Raw genomic sequence first — 13,193 nt, 5'->3', positions numbered from 1 at the left:
TTCTCTCCGAAAGAGAATATACATTCTTTTCCTGTGCACATGGAACATTTTCTAAGAATGATTATCTACTCAGGCAATGAGGAAGCCTCTACTAATTTAAGAAATTAAAAATTATTTTAAGCAACTTTTCTGAGTATAATACCATGAAACTTGAATTTAATCACCGAATAACAGTGAGAAAATATGAAAGCATGTAGATTAGAAAATGTGATTCTATACCAAGGGGGGATGGTGATGAAGTAAAAGAAGAAATTATAAAATATGTTTACAAATATGACAAAGCACTACACAAAGTCTATGGAATACAGTTAAATCCGGCTTAATAGGGAAGTTCAAAATGACACGGCCCTCTTCAATTTAGAAAAGCAATTACAAATAAATAATCTTACGTTCTATGTAAACTAATCATGTAAAGATTAGTAAAAAAGCCAAAAGTCAGCAGAAAGTGGGGACTAAGAAAGATCAAGGAAGAAAGAATTGAAATACAGATTAAAAAATAGAAAAAATCAATCAAACTCTTTGTTAACATAGCAAACAAATTTGACAAAACTCTGAACAGACTCACCAACAAGAAAAGAGAGGGAACACAATTAACATAAGTAATGTAAATGGAGAAACTTAAACGTGTACAACAAATTTGCATAATATCATAAGTGAATACCATGAGCAAATGTATGGAAACAAACTGGATAACCAGGTAATAATGGAGAAGTTTTTGGAAATATTCAGCCCACCTATATTGCATCAAGAATTAACCATTTGAACAGACCGATCACCGGAAATTGATTAGAATTATCAATAAAATAAAAATCTCTGCATACAAATTCAGGCCCAAATAGCTTCACTTCAGAATTTGATGAAACATACAAAGAATAATACATATCAGTCCTCCTCAAACTCTTCCAAAAGATTGATATAGAGATAGTACACCCAAACTCACACTGTAAGGCCAACTTCTATCTGATACCAAAACCAGACAAAGACATTACTCCAAGGGAAATCTATAGGCAAATATCATTGATAAACATAAATGTAAATGTCCTTAAGAAATTATTACAAACAGAATCCAACAGCATGTAAAAAAAGATTATACACCATAGTCATGTTAGGTTCATCCCAGGAACAAAAGGATGGTTTATCATACGTAAATCAATCAATCAATTGTGATAGACCTTATCCACAACAGAGAGGACAAAAAACCACATGATCATCTCAGTAGATGCAGAGAAAGCATTTGATAAAATTTAACACCTATTTGCAATAAAAGTTCTTATCACAGTGGGAATAGAGGGACCATATCTCAACATAATAAAATCTAATTATGACAAATATATAGCCAGCAAAATACTCAATTGTGAAAAACTGAAACCTTCCCACAAAATCCTTAGACAAGACAAGGTTGCCCATTCTCACAATTTCAATTCAATATTGTCTTGGAATTCCTAGCCACAACAATCAGGCAAGAAAAAGAAATTAAATGTTCAGACTGGAAAAGAAGAGGTAAATTTTCACAATATGCACACATGACACTATATATAGAAAAATATAAAAGCTTCACAAAAAATTACTTAGGCTAAAAAATGAACTGGGCAATGTACCCAGAGTAAGGTACAAATACCAATTGCATTTCTTTACACTATCATTGAATCAACAGGAAAACAAACTGTAGAAACAACCGCTTTAATAACTGCAATGAAAATAATAAAATGTTAAGAATAAATATGACCAGAGAGGTGAATGAGTTATACATGGAGAACTAGAAAACATTGATTGAGGAAATCAAAAAACATTTGAAGAATTGAAAAGATACCCAATGGTCTTGTAATGGAATAAACAGTATGGTTAAAATGGTCACAATGCCCAAGGCAATCCACAGACTTAATTTGATTTCCTATCAAATTATGCAAAATATTTCTTTTAAGGACTGAAACAAATGATGCTAAGATTTACATAGAGTCATAAATGATCCATAATTTCCAAAGCAATATTAAAGAAAAAGAAAGAGGCTGGAAGAATAAACCACCAGGTCTCCATAGAGTATTGCAGATTTACAATAATCAAAATGACATGATATTGGTACAGAAATAGGCATATGGACCAATGGAACAGAATCGAGGGCCTAGGAATAAATCTACAGGCTTATGTTCAATTAATCTTTGACAGAGTAGAAAGGAATATGACAAAGAAAGACGATCCCTTCACCAACTGGCGTTGGGAAAACTGGATAGCAGCATGCAGAGCAATGGAGTTAGAACACTCCACCACTCCATACACAAGAATAAACTGAAAATGGCTTGAAGACTTAAATGAAAGGCAAGACACAGTTAATCTCCTGGAAGAAAACATAGGCAAAACACTCTGAGATAAATCTCAGCAATGATCTCCTTGAAGAATCTACCTATGTAATGGATGTAAGAGCAAAATTAATAAATGGGACCTAATTAAACTTATAAGCTTTTGCACAGCAAAGGGAACCATAAACAATGCAAAATGACAAACAACAGGATTAAAGAAAATATTTAGAAGTGATGCAACTGACAAAGTCTTAATTTCTAAAATATAAAGACTTCATACATCCTAATAGTAATAAAAAAAAAAGAAACCCAATCTGAAAATGGGCAGAAGCCCTAAAAAAGCCATTCTCCAATAGAGACACACAAATGCCACATACAAATATGAAAAAGAAAATTGCTCACTATCATTATCAGAGAAGGGTTATTCAAAACTATAATGAAGTATCACCTCACAATAGTCACAATGGCCATCATTCAAAAGTCCACAAACATTAAATGCTGGGGTAGCTGTGGAGAAAGTGAACCCTCCTACACTTTTGGAAGGAATGTAGTTTGGTGCAGTCATTGTGGAAACCAGGATGGGGATTCCTCAAAAGAATGAAAATAGACTTAATATATGATCTAGCAATTCCACTTCTGGGTATATATCAAAGGGAACCCTAATTCAAAAAGATACCTGCACCGCAATGTTCTTCACAGTGCTATAAACAACAGCCACGGCATGGAAACAACATAATTCCCCAAAACAAATGACAGTATTCAGAAATTATGTCATATTTATACAATGGAATAATATTCTGCCATGAAAAATGATAAAACAATGACATTTGCAGCAAAATGGATATTCCCAAAAAGTGTCATTCTAATTGAAGTTAGACAGAAAGAGAAAGAAAAATAATACAAGACATGACATATGTGGAATCTTAGAAACTATTTGGATGAGAACACTATGATTTCATCTACAAAACTGAAACACACTTGCAGATCTACTAAACAATTTTTGGATTACTGTGTAAAGGGGCTGTGAGAGGATATATTTGGGAGCTGTAGATTTATAAATGTTATCCACTATATATAAAAATAGATTTTTCCAATTTTCTCTTGTAAGACACAGGACAATAAGTTAAATATCGTGAGGTAAAGTTTAATAGGCACTCAATAATATGCGTGTACGGGACACTGTGTGATACACCACAGATTGACACATTGTAAATGGCAGTAATTCAATGATAAATAAATGAAAAAATATGTAAATAAATAAATAAATAAATAATAACTAAATAAAAAATATATAATAATAAATGAAATACAAATCTACACAATACTTAACTTTACAACACAAGAATCTAGAAAACATCAGAAAGGATAAAGAAGAGAATTGAATGAATGGGAGTAAGGCAAATAACAACAGAAACAACTGAAAAGATGAAAAAGAAAATACCTAAGTCTGATTCTTTTCAACATAAACTGGACAAATTTTAAGTTGGTTAAGAAAATAAAGACTCAAATAAAATTAGAAATTAAAGAGAAGTTATTACCACTGATGTTGTAGAGATGCAAAGCATCATAAGAAATTACCACTAGTCAACGATTTGAATGACATAGAACAAAAGACAAATTCCCAGAAACATATGTCTTCCAATCCTGAATCAAGAAGAAATTAGATAGTAAAATAGAGCAAAAGTGTGTTTGAGTAAATCAATAATCCAAACTTCCCAAACCAGAAAAAATTTACAAGACTAATTTACTGGTGAATTCTGTCATATATTTGAAATCAAATTTTCACCAATTCTTCCCCAAATCTTCCCAGAATTTGAAGGGTGTGAAAGATTCCAAACATGTTTTATGATGCGAGCTTTATTTGCACTAAAATGCTACAAAGGACATTAGATGTAATATATACAATATTATCCCTGATGAACATATGTGCCAAAATTCTCAACAAAAAACAAGCAAAATGAATTCAACAACACATTTAATGTATCATACACATACATAAGTAAAGGGGTTTATCCCTTGGTTTAACAATACTTCAAAATATTCAAATCAATAAAGGTGACATGCCACACTAATAGAATGAGAAATAAAACTCACAATTGTCTCAAAAGATGCAGAAAGAGTATTGTATACAATGCAACATCCTTTTACGGTACTCCTAACAAATTAAATTAACCTTGTCACTGGCACGATATCATTTACACACAAACACTGTGTGGAGAGAAGTGAAGCATTTCTCTGTTTATTGATTCTTAGAAGAAGGGTTTATATAGGACTTGCACAATGACTCACATATCATCTAAGTTATAACAATGATAATAATCTTAAGCTATTTATGTCCCCATGCTCCTGCAGTAAGCGCAGGATGGTAAATGATCAAGGATTGTTTTAAAGTTCATCATGGAACTTCATTAAGTAGGCCAACTCTTATCCAGCCGGCTTTGCTTGTCAGGTTGTCCTCCTCTGAGGATCTTACCCAGCATTGGCTATCCAGTCATCCATACTGGATATATTGTGTAGGCCATTTCTTATCCAGCTTAGATATGTGAATTCCTCAAAGATTGTTTATCAGTTCAGCCCATGGGCTTATTCTCTACAGCCTTCAGACAGGGGCCTACAAATTCGACATCCCTTGACAGAAAAATGGCTGATGCAAATTTGATGTATATATGCAATGGAATCAATATTTTGCATTCCTATCAACAGTGTGCATGGTGTTCCTTTTTCTCCACAATTTCACCAACATATATATATTATCTTTTTGTTGAGAGCTTTCTGACAATTGTGAGGTCTTGTCTCATTTTTGGTTTATGACTTTCCTAATAATTTATAACTCTGAACATATTTTCATGTGTCATTTAGCCAACTGTATGTTTTCTACAGCTAATTGATTCAGATCTATCTATTCAGTTCCTTAGGGACTTTTTTTTTTATTTGGATTCTTAGGTCTGTTTGTTTTTGTTTGGGGTAAGAGTTTGCCATATATTTTGGATATTAACACTTGACTGGAAAATATCACTTGAAAATATATTCTCCCATTGTGTTGGTTGACTTTTCATTTTATTGATCATTTCTTCTGCAGTGTAAATCTGTTTAGAGTGATACAATCATATTTTGTTAGTTTTGCTTCTACTTCCCTTGCCAGAGGAGACATATGTAGAATCAAATTAAGTCCAATGTCAGAGTGTACTTCTAACGTTTTACCCTAGGATTCTTTGTTTTCAGATTTATATTTTATATGTCCAGGAGGGGGATTGCTGGGTCATAAGATAGGTCTATTTTTATTATTTATAGGAACTTCCATACTGTTTCCAAAGTGGTTGCACAAATTTTCATTCCCACCAGCAGCGTTGGAGAGTACCTTTTTCTCCACAAACTCCCCAGTATTTATTATTTGTAGATATTTGAATGACAGCCCTTCTCACTAGTGTGACGTATAACATTATTTTATTTTTGTCTTCCCTTTGTATAATGATTAGCAATGTGTGCATATTTTTATGTTCCTTTTTTTCATCTTTGTGTCTTTTAGAGAATTGTCTTCTGCTCATTTTCTGGCTGAGATGTTTGTAGATTTTTGAAATGGAGTTGAATGAACGGTTTGAATATTTTAAAAATTAGCCAATTTTTGATTGCATTGTTTCCTAATGTTTTCTTCCATTTGGAACTTCAACTTTCATTCTATTTATTTTGCTGTGTAGAAGCTTTTAAGTTTAATTAGGACCTATTTGTTTAGTTTGCCTTTAGTGTTTTCAGCTTGGGATTGTGAGATGAGAAAATTTTGCTACAATTTTTGTCTTGTTTTGCCTATGTTAGTTTCCAGGAGTTTTATTCTGTCATGTATTAGATTCAGATATTTAAAACATTTTGAGTTTATCTTTATACAGTGTGAGGGAGTGTTCTAATTTCATTGATTTACATGTAGCTGTCTAGCTTTCTCAACATCACTTGCTGAAGACTGTCTTTAAGGCATTGTTTATTTTTGTTTCCTTTGTCATAGTTTAGTTGACCATAGGTGTGATGTTATATTTCTGCCTCTGTGTTCTGTTCCATTGATGTAGATGTTTGTTTGTTATCCAATATTGTGCTGTTTTGATTACTGTATTTTTGTAATATAGTCAGAGATCTTGGAGGGTTATGGGTTATGCCTCCAAATTTGTTCTTTTTCCTCATTCTTTCTTTTGCAGTTCTGGTTCTTTTGCAGTTCCATACAAACCATAGGACTGTTTATACTTCTGTGGAAAATATCATATAGTTCGATCTGAATCACATTATATCTGTAGACATATTGTAGTATGTATATGTTAACATTATTATTTCCTCTAATCTAAGACTTTGAGATTTCTTTCCATTTCTTTGAATCATCTTCAAATTTTTTATCAGTGCCCTATAGATTTTATTATCTTGGATTTTCCATAGAGTTTTCATTTTATGATCTGATTTCATATGGATTTTTTAAAATTGGAATATTTCATTGTTAGTGTAAAGAAATGTGACAGTTTTTGTATATTAATCATGAATCATGCTACTTTGCTAAATCTCTTTATTAGATTTAGTTGTTTTGTTTTGGAGAATCTTTAGGGATCTCTATATATATTATCATGTCATCTAAAATAATAACAGTTTTACTTCATTCATTTCAACTTGAATAAATTTTTTTCTTGTCTGACTGCTGTTGCTAGGACTTCCCATACTGTGTTTAATAGAACTGGTGAGATTGGGCATCCTTGTCTTATTCCTCAATTTGGCTTTCAGTTTTTCATTCTTGCATATTATGTTGTCTGTGGGATTGTAATTAATGACTGTAGTTATGTTGAGATATATTTCCTGATTCCTACTCATGTTAAAAGTTTCTGTTTTTGTTTCTGTTGTTGTTGTTTTTGTTGTTGTTGCTGTTGTTACTGTTTTAATGAACAAATGTTGAATTTTGTGAAATACTTTTTATGGATTTATTGAGATGACCACATCATTTTCTCTTTTCCTTTTGTTAATGTGGTGTATCAAACAGATTGATTTGTGTATGTTGAAAATCTCTTGTGACCCTGCAATGAATCCAAGTTGACCATGGTGTATGATTCATTTTAGGTATTGCTGAATATAGTTTGCTAATAATATTTTGTAGAATTTTTGCTTCTAAATCTATCAAATTTACTGGCTTGAAGTTCCCTTTGCCTCTACTTTGTTTGCTGACTTTGCTATCAGGGTGATGAAAGTTACATAGAATTTTGTAGTTTCCCACATCTTCAGTATTTTTGAATAGTTTGAAGAGTATAAGTTCTGCTTTGTATTTTTGTACAGTTCTCCATGGGAGTTGTTTAAATCTGCACTTCTATTTAAAGATTTTTTAAAATGCAGATTCTATCTTTCTTCTAGTAAATAGTTTGTTCAAATTACTTGATTCTCCTTATCTCTGTCTCTTTCTAGACACTTGTCTATTTCTTCTAAGTTGTCCAGTTTATTGGCATGTTGTTGACAAATGATCCTTCTTTTTGTATATCTGTGGGAATAGTTGTTATTTCTTTTCTTTTTTATCTTCCTTTATTTCTTTGGATCATCTCTCTTTTCTTCATGATGCACCTGGCTAGAGGTTTTTTGATTTTGCTTATCTTAAAAAAATAAAAAATCTTTGATTTTACTGCTCTTATGCATAGTTTTATTTTTCTCTCTATTTTATATTTACACCTGTAATATTTAGGATCATGTTTTTTTCTGTTTTTAAGTTTTTTTATTGATTTACAGTCATTTTACAAAGTTGTCTCCAATTCCAGCGTACAGCACAATTTTGCAGTTGCAATGAACATATATACATTTGTTGTCCCATTTTTTCCTCTGTGGGTGGCCGTAAGATCTTTTATATATTTCCCTGTGCTATATAATTCAATCCTGTTTATCTATTCTACAACAAATAACTCCCAGTCTATCTATTCCCACCCCCTGCCAACTAGGCCACCAAAACTTTGTATTCTATGTCTGTGAGTCTATTTCTGTTTTCTATTTGAGTTTTCTTGTTTTGTTTTGTTTTGTTTTGGATTCAATATATGAGCAATCTCTTATGGTATTTTTCTTCCTCTTTCTGGCTTACTTCTCTTAGACTTATTTTCTCCAGGAGCATCCATGTTGCTGAAAATGGCATTATGTTGTTGGTTTATATGGCTGACCAGTACTCCATTGTAAAAATATATGACCTCTTCTTTATCCAGTTAACTTTTGATGGCCATTTAGGCTGTTTCCATGTCTTGGCTATTGTAAATAGTGCTGGCTATGAATATTGGGGTGCAGGTGTCATCCTAAAGTAGAGTTCCTTCATGATTTATGGCCAGGAGCGGGATTCCTCGGTCATATGGTAAGTCTATTCCAAGGCTTATTGAGGAATCTCCATCCTGTTTTCCACAGTGGCTGCACCAAACTGCATTGCCCCCAGCAGTGAAGGACGGTTCCCTTTTCTCCACAGCCTCTCCAGCATTTGTCATTTGTGGATTTTTGAATGATGGCTATTCTGTCTGGTGTGAGTTGATACCTCATTGCAGTTTTGATTTGCATTTCTCTGATAATCAGTGATATTGAGCACTTTCTGATGTGCCTCTTGATAATTTGTATGTCTTCCTTGGAGAATTGCTTGTTTAGGTCTTCTGCCCATTTCTGCATTGTGTAGCTTATTTTTTCTTATTCAGTTGGATGAGCTGCTTATATACTCTGGAGATCAAGCCTTCGTCGGTTTCATATTCAAATTTTGTCCCATTCCGTAGGTTGTCTTTTTGTTTTACTTCCGGTTTCTTTACTGTGCAGAAGCTTGTAAGTTTCATTAGGTCTCATTTGTTTATTCTTGCTTTTAATTTTTCTACGAGAAAATTTACGAGACATATGTCAGATACTGTTTTGCCTATATTTCCCCCTAGGAGGTTTATTGTATCTTCTCTTATATATAAGTCTTTGATCCATTCTGAGTTTATTTTTGTGTATGGTGTTCTAGCTTCATTGGGAGTGTTCTAGCTTCTTTGATTTACATGATGCTGTCCAGTTTTCCCAACACCAGTTCCTGAAGTTCCTGTCTCTATTCCATTTTATTTCCTTGCCTCCTTTGTTGAAGATTAATTGACCAAAAGTTTGTGGGTTCATTTCTGAGCTCTCTATTCTTTTCCATTGGAATATATGTATCTTTTCCTACCAATACAGTGCTGTCATGTTGACTTTAGCTCTACAGTATTATCTGAATCTTTAGTGTAAAAACTGCCACTGATTTTTGAACCTTAATCTTGTAACCTGCTGCATTGTTGAATTCTTTGATCAGCTGTGGGAGTGTTTGTCTGGATCTTGTAGGGTTTTCTATATATAATAACATTATCTGCATATCGTGAGACTTTTATATCTTCCTTTCCAATTTGCATTGCTTTTATTTCTTTCTCTTGTTTGATTGCTGTGGCTAGGACTTCCAAGACTATGTTGAGTAGGAGTGGTGATAGTGTGCATCCTTGACTTGTCCCAGATTTTAGTGGGAAGGTTTTAACTTTCTCACCATTGAGTACTATGCTGGCTGTAGGATTTTAATCTATAGCATTCATGATGCTGAGATATGTTGCCTCTATTCCCACTTTGGTGAGACTATTTATTGTGTGTGTTGAATTTTATCAAATGATTTTCCTGCATCTATTGAGAAGATCATGGTGTTTTTTCCTTTCTCTTGTTGATGTGCTGTATTACATTGATTGATTTGCATATGTTGAACTACCCCTTTGTCCCTGGCATGATCCCCAATTGGTCATGATGTATAATCTTTTCTCTGTGTTGTTGGATTCTACTTGCTAATATTTAGGTGAGAATTTTGGCATCTGTGTTCATCAGTGATATTGGCTTATATTTCACTTGTTTGGTAGTGTCTTTTCCTGGTTGTGGTATCAGGGTGATTGTGGATCCATAGAATGACTTTGGGAGTATTCCTCCCTTTTCAATCTTCTGAAAGAGTTTGAGAATTACTGGTATGAGTTCTTCTCTGCATGTTTGGTAGAAATCCACTGTGAAGCCATCCGGTCCTAGACTGTTATTTGTAGGGAGGTTTTATATTGCAATTTTGATTTCATTTCTCATGCTCTGTTTGTTCAAGGAGTCAGTTTCTTCTTAATTCAGTCTTGGTGGACAGTATGTTTCCAGAAACTTGTCCATCTACTCTAGGTTATCCAGTTTGTTTCCACATACATTTCATAATATTCTCGTATGATATTCTGTATTTCTATTTTATTAGTAGTAATTTCTCAATTCTCCTACGTTATTTTGCTAATTTGTGCTGTCTCTGTATTCTTCTTTTTGAGTTTGGCCAGAGGTTTGTCGATTTTACTTACTTTTTTGAAAAACCAGCCTTTGGATTGTTTGAATTTTTCCTATGGTCTTTTTAAACTCTATTTTATCCATTTCCTCCCCAATATTTATGATTTCCTTCCTTCTGATGCCTTTTGGGGATTTTGTTCTTCTTTTTCTAGTTCATTCTCCTGAGGGGTTAAATTGTTTATTTGTGATATGTCTTCTTATTTGAGGAAGGCCTGTATCACTAAACTCCCCTCTCAATACTGCTTTTGCTGTGTCCCATAAGTTTAGTGTGTTTTTTCTTTAATATTCTTTTGTCTCAAAGTACTTTTTCATTTCAGCTTTGATTTCTTCTTTGACCTATTTGTTTTTTTATGACATTTTGTTTAATCCCCATGTTCTCATTTTGTTCTCCTTTGTTTCTCTGTTGTTGATTTCTAGCTTCATGTCATTGTGGTGAGTAAATATGCTTGAGGTAATTTCTGTCTTCTTAAAATTGCTGAGGTTTCTTTTGTGCCCAAGTATATCATGAATCCTGGAAAATGTCCCATGTGCACTTGAAAGGAATGTATATACTATTTTGTGGGGGGTGCAATGCTGTGAATATATCCACCAAGTGTAATATTTCTATTGTATTATTTAAATTCTCTATTGCCTATTTTTTTCTGTATCGATGATAAGTCCAGTGATGTAAATGCAGTGTTGAAATCTCCAACAGTTATTAGTTCCCCATCACTATTCCCCTTTATATCTGTTAGTAATTATTTTATATACTTTGGTAGCCCTCTATTTGGTGCATATGTAATAATGAGTGTGCTATCCTCATCTTGTATCACTCCTTCAATCATTATAAAATGTCCTTATTTATCATTCTTTATGGCCTTTGCTTTAAAAACTGTTTACTCTGAAGTCAGTACTGCAACACCTGCTTTTTTGGCTTTTCCATTTGTATGGAATACCCATTTCCATCCTGTCACTCTCAATCTATATGTTCCCTTCTCCCTGAAGTGGGTCTCTTGTATTCAGCATATTGAAGATTCTTGCCTTATTATCCAGCCTATCACTCAATGACTTTGACAGCAGCATTTATTCCATTAACATTTAAAATAATTGATGATATGTTTGTGTTTATTGCCATTTTGACCTTTTCTTTGATGCTGATTTTGTATTTCTGCTTTGGTTGTTTCATCTTCCTGTTTTGGTTTGGTCATTTTCCTTTGTATTATCATGAAATTTATTTAGTTTTAGTGACTCCAGGAATAAATTTTTGCCTTGTTTTTACCCTTTTATATAAGTCTATTAGACCATTACTATAACTGATTTTATTAAACTGATAATAATATGATCTCAATACCATCCTACTGAGAACAAAATATTTTAAAAGGAAAGAACAAAAAAAAATTTTTCTCTCTTTTCCTGCCTCCCTTTCTCACTCTCAATGATTTGTATGTGTTGTTTAAAATTTTGCATTTATTTTACTTGTAGTTCATGAGTTATCACTTTTCCAGCTATGAGTTTCACATATTTGTAGCATCCTGCTGATTTTCTTTTTAGAGTAGATCTTTCAATATTCCTTTTAGCATGGGTCTAGTATTGCTAGACTCTTGTAGATATTTTTGTCTGTGAAATTCTTTATGTCTCCTTCTTCCATAAAGGATAGCCTAGCTGGTTAAAGTTTCCTAGTTTATATCATTTTTTCATTCAGGACTTTGAATATATCTTTCCACTCCCTTCTGTCCTTTAACATTTGTGTTGTGAAATCAGCTGTGAGCCTTATTGTAATTCCCTTGTAACTCACTCTTTGCTAATCTCTTGCTGCCTTTAGGATCATTTCTTTATCCTTGATTCTGGCTGTCTTAATTATATGTCTAGGTGTGGGTTTATTTGAGTTCTTCCTGTTTGGGACACTCTGAGCTTCCTGTACTTGGATATCTGATTCCTTCTTTAAGTTTGGGAAGTTCTCAGTCATGATTTCTACAAAAACCTTTGCAATCGCCTTTGATCATTCATCCCCTTCTGGGAATTCTATCCTGCACAGTTTGGCATGCTTTCTGTTATCTCATATGTCTCTTATGCTTTTTCTTTTGTCTCTCATAGTTTCTCTTGTAACTCTTCTGATTGGGTGCTTTCCATTTTCCTGTCTTCTAGGTCACTAATTCATTCCTCTGCATTACGTATCCAGCTTTGTGACACCTTTAGATCATTTCTCATCTCAGTCAATGGTTTTACCTATTTTACTAGGATCTTCTTTATAGCTTCCATTTCATTTTTATCATATTTTATATCTCTAAACACTATCTTTTATTTCCTTCAGTAATTTGATCAATCCTCTTTTGAAATCTTGATCTAGTAGGCTATCGATATCTATTTCTGTGATCATTCTTTCAGGGGATTTCTCCTGTTCTTTTTATTGGGAATGGTTTCTCTGCTTCTTCTTTTTGTTCCTACCTCTCTGGGACTGTGATTTATGGAGTATCAGTTACCTACTGTGGTACTAAATGAGTTTATCTACCTAATGCCTAATTATTAATACAACTAGAAAAGACAAAAAAGAGTGAGGGAGACAAAGAATTTTAAAGAAGGGGAAATAAATGTTTGAAGACATTGTAT

The sequence above is a fragment of the Vicugna pacos genome, unplaced genomic scaffold, assembly GCF_048564905.1.
Source record: "Vicugna pacos unplaced genomic scaffold, VicPac4 scaffold_14, whole genome shotgun sequence".
Classification (NCBI taxonomy): domain Eukaryota; kingdom Metazoa; phylum Chordata; class Mammalia; order Artiodactyla; family Camelidae; genus Vicugna; species Vicugna pacos.
Note: the sequence above shows the minus strand (reverse complement) of the source record.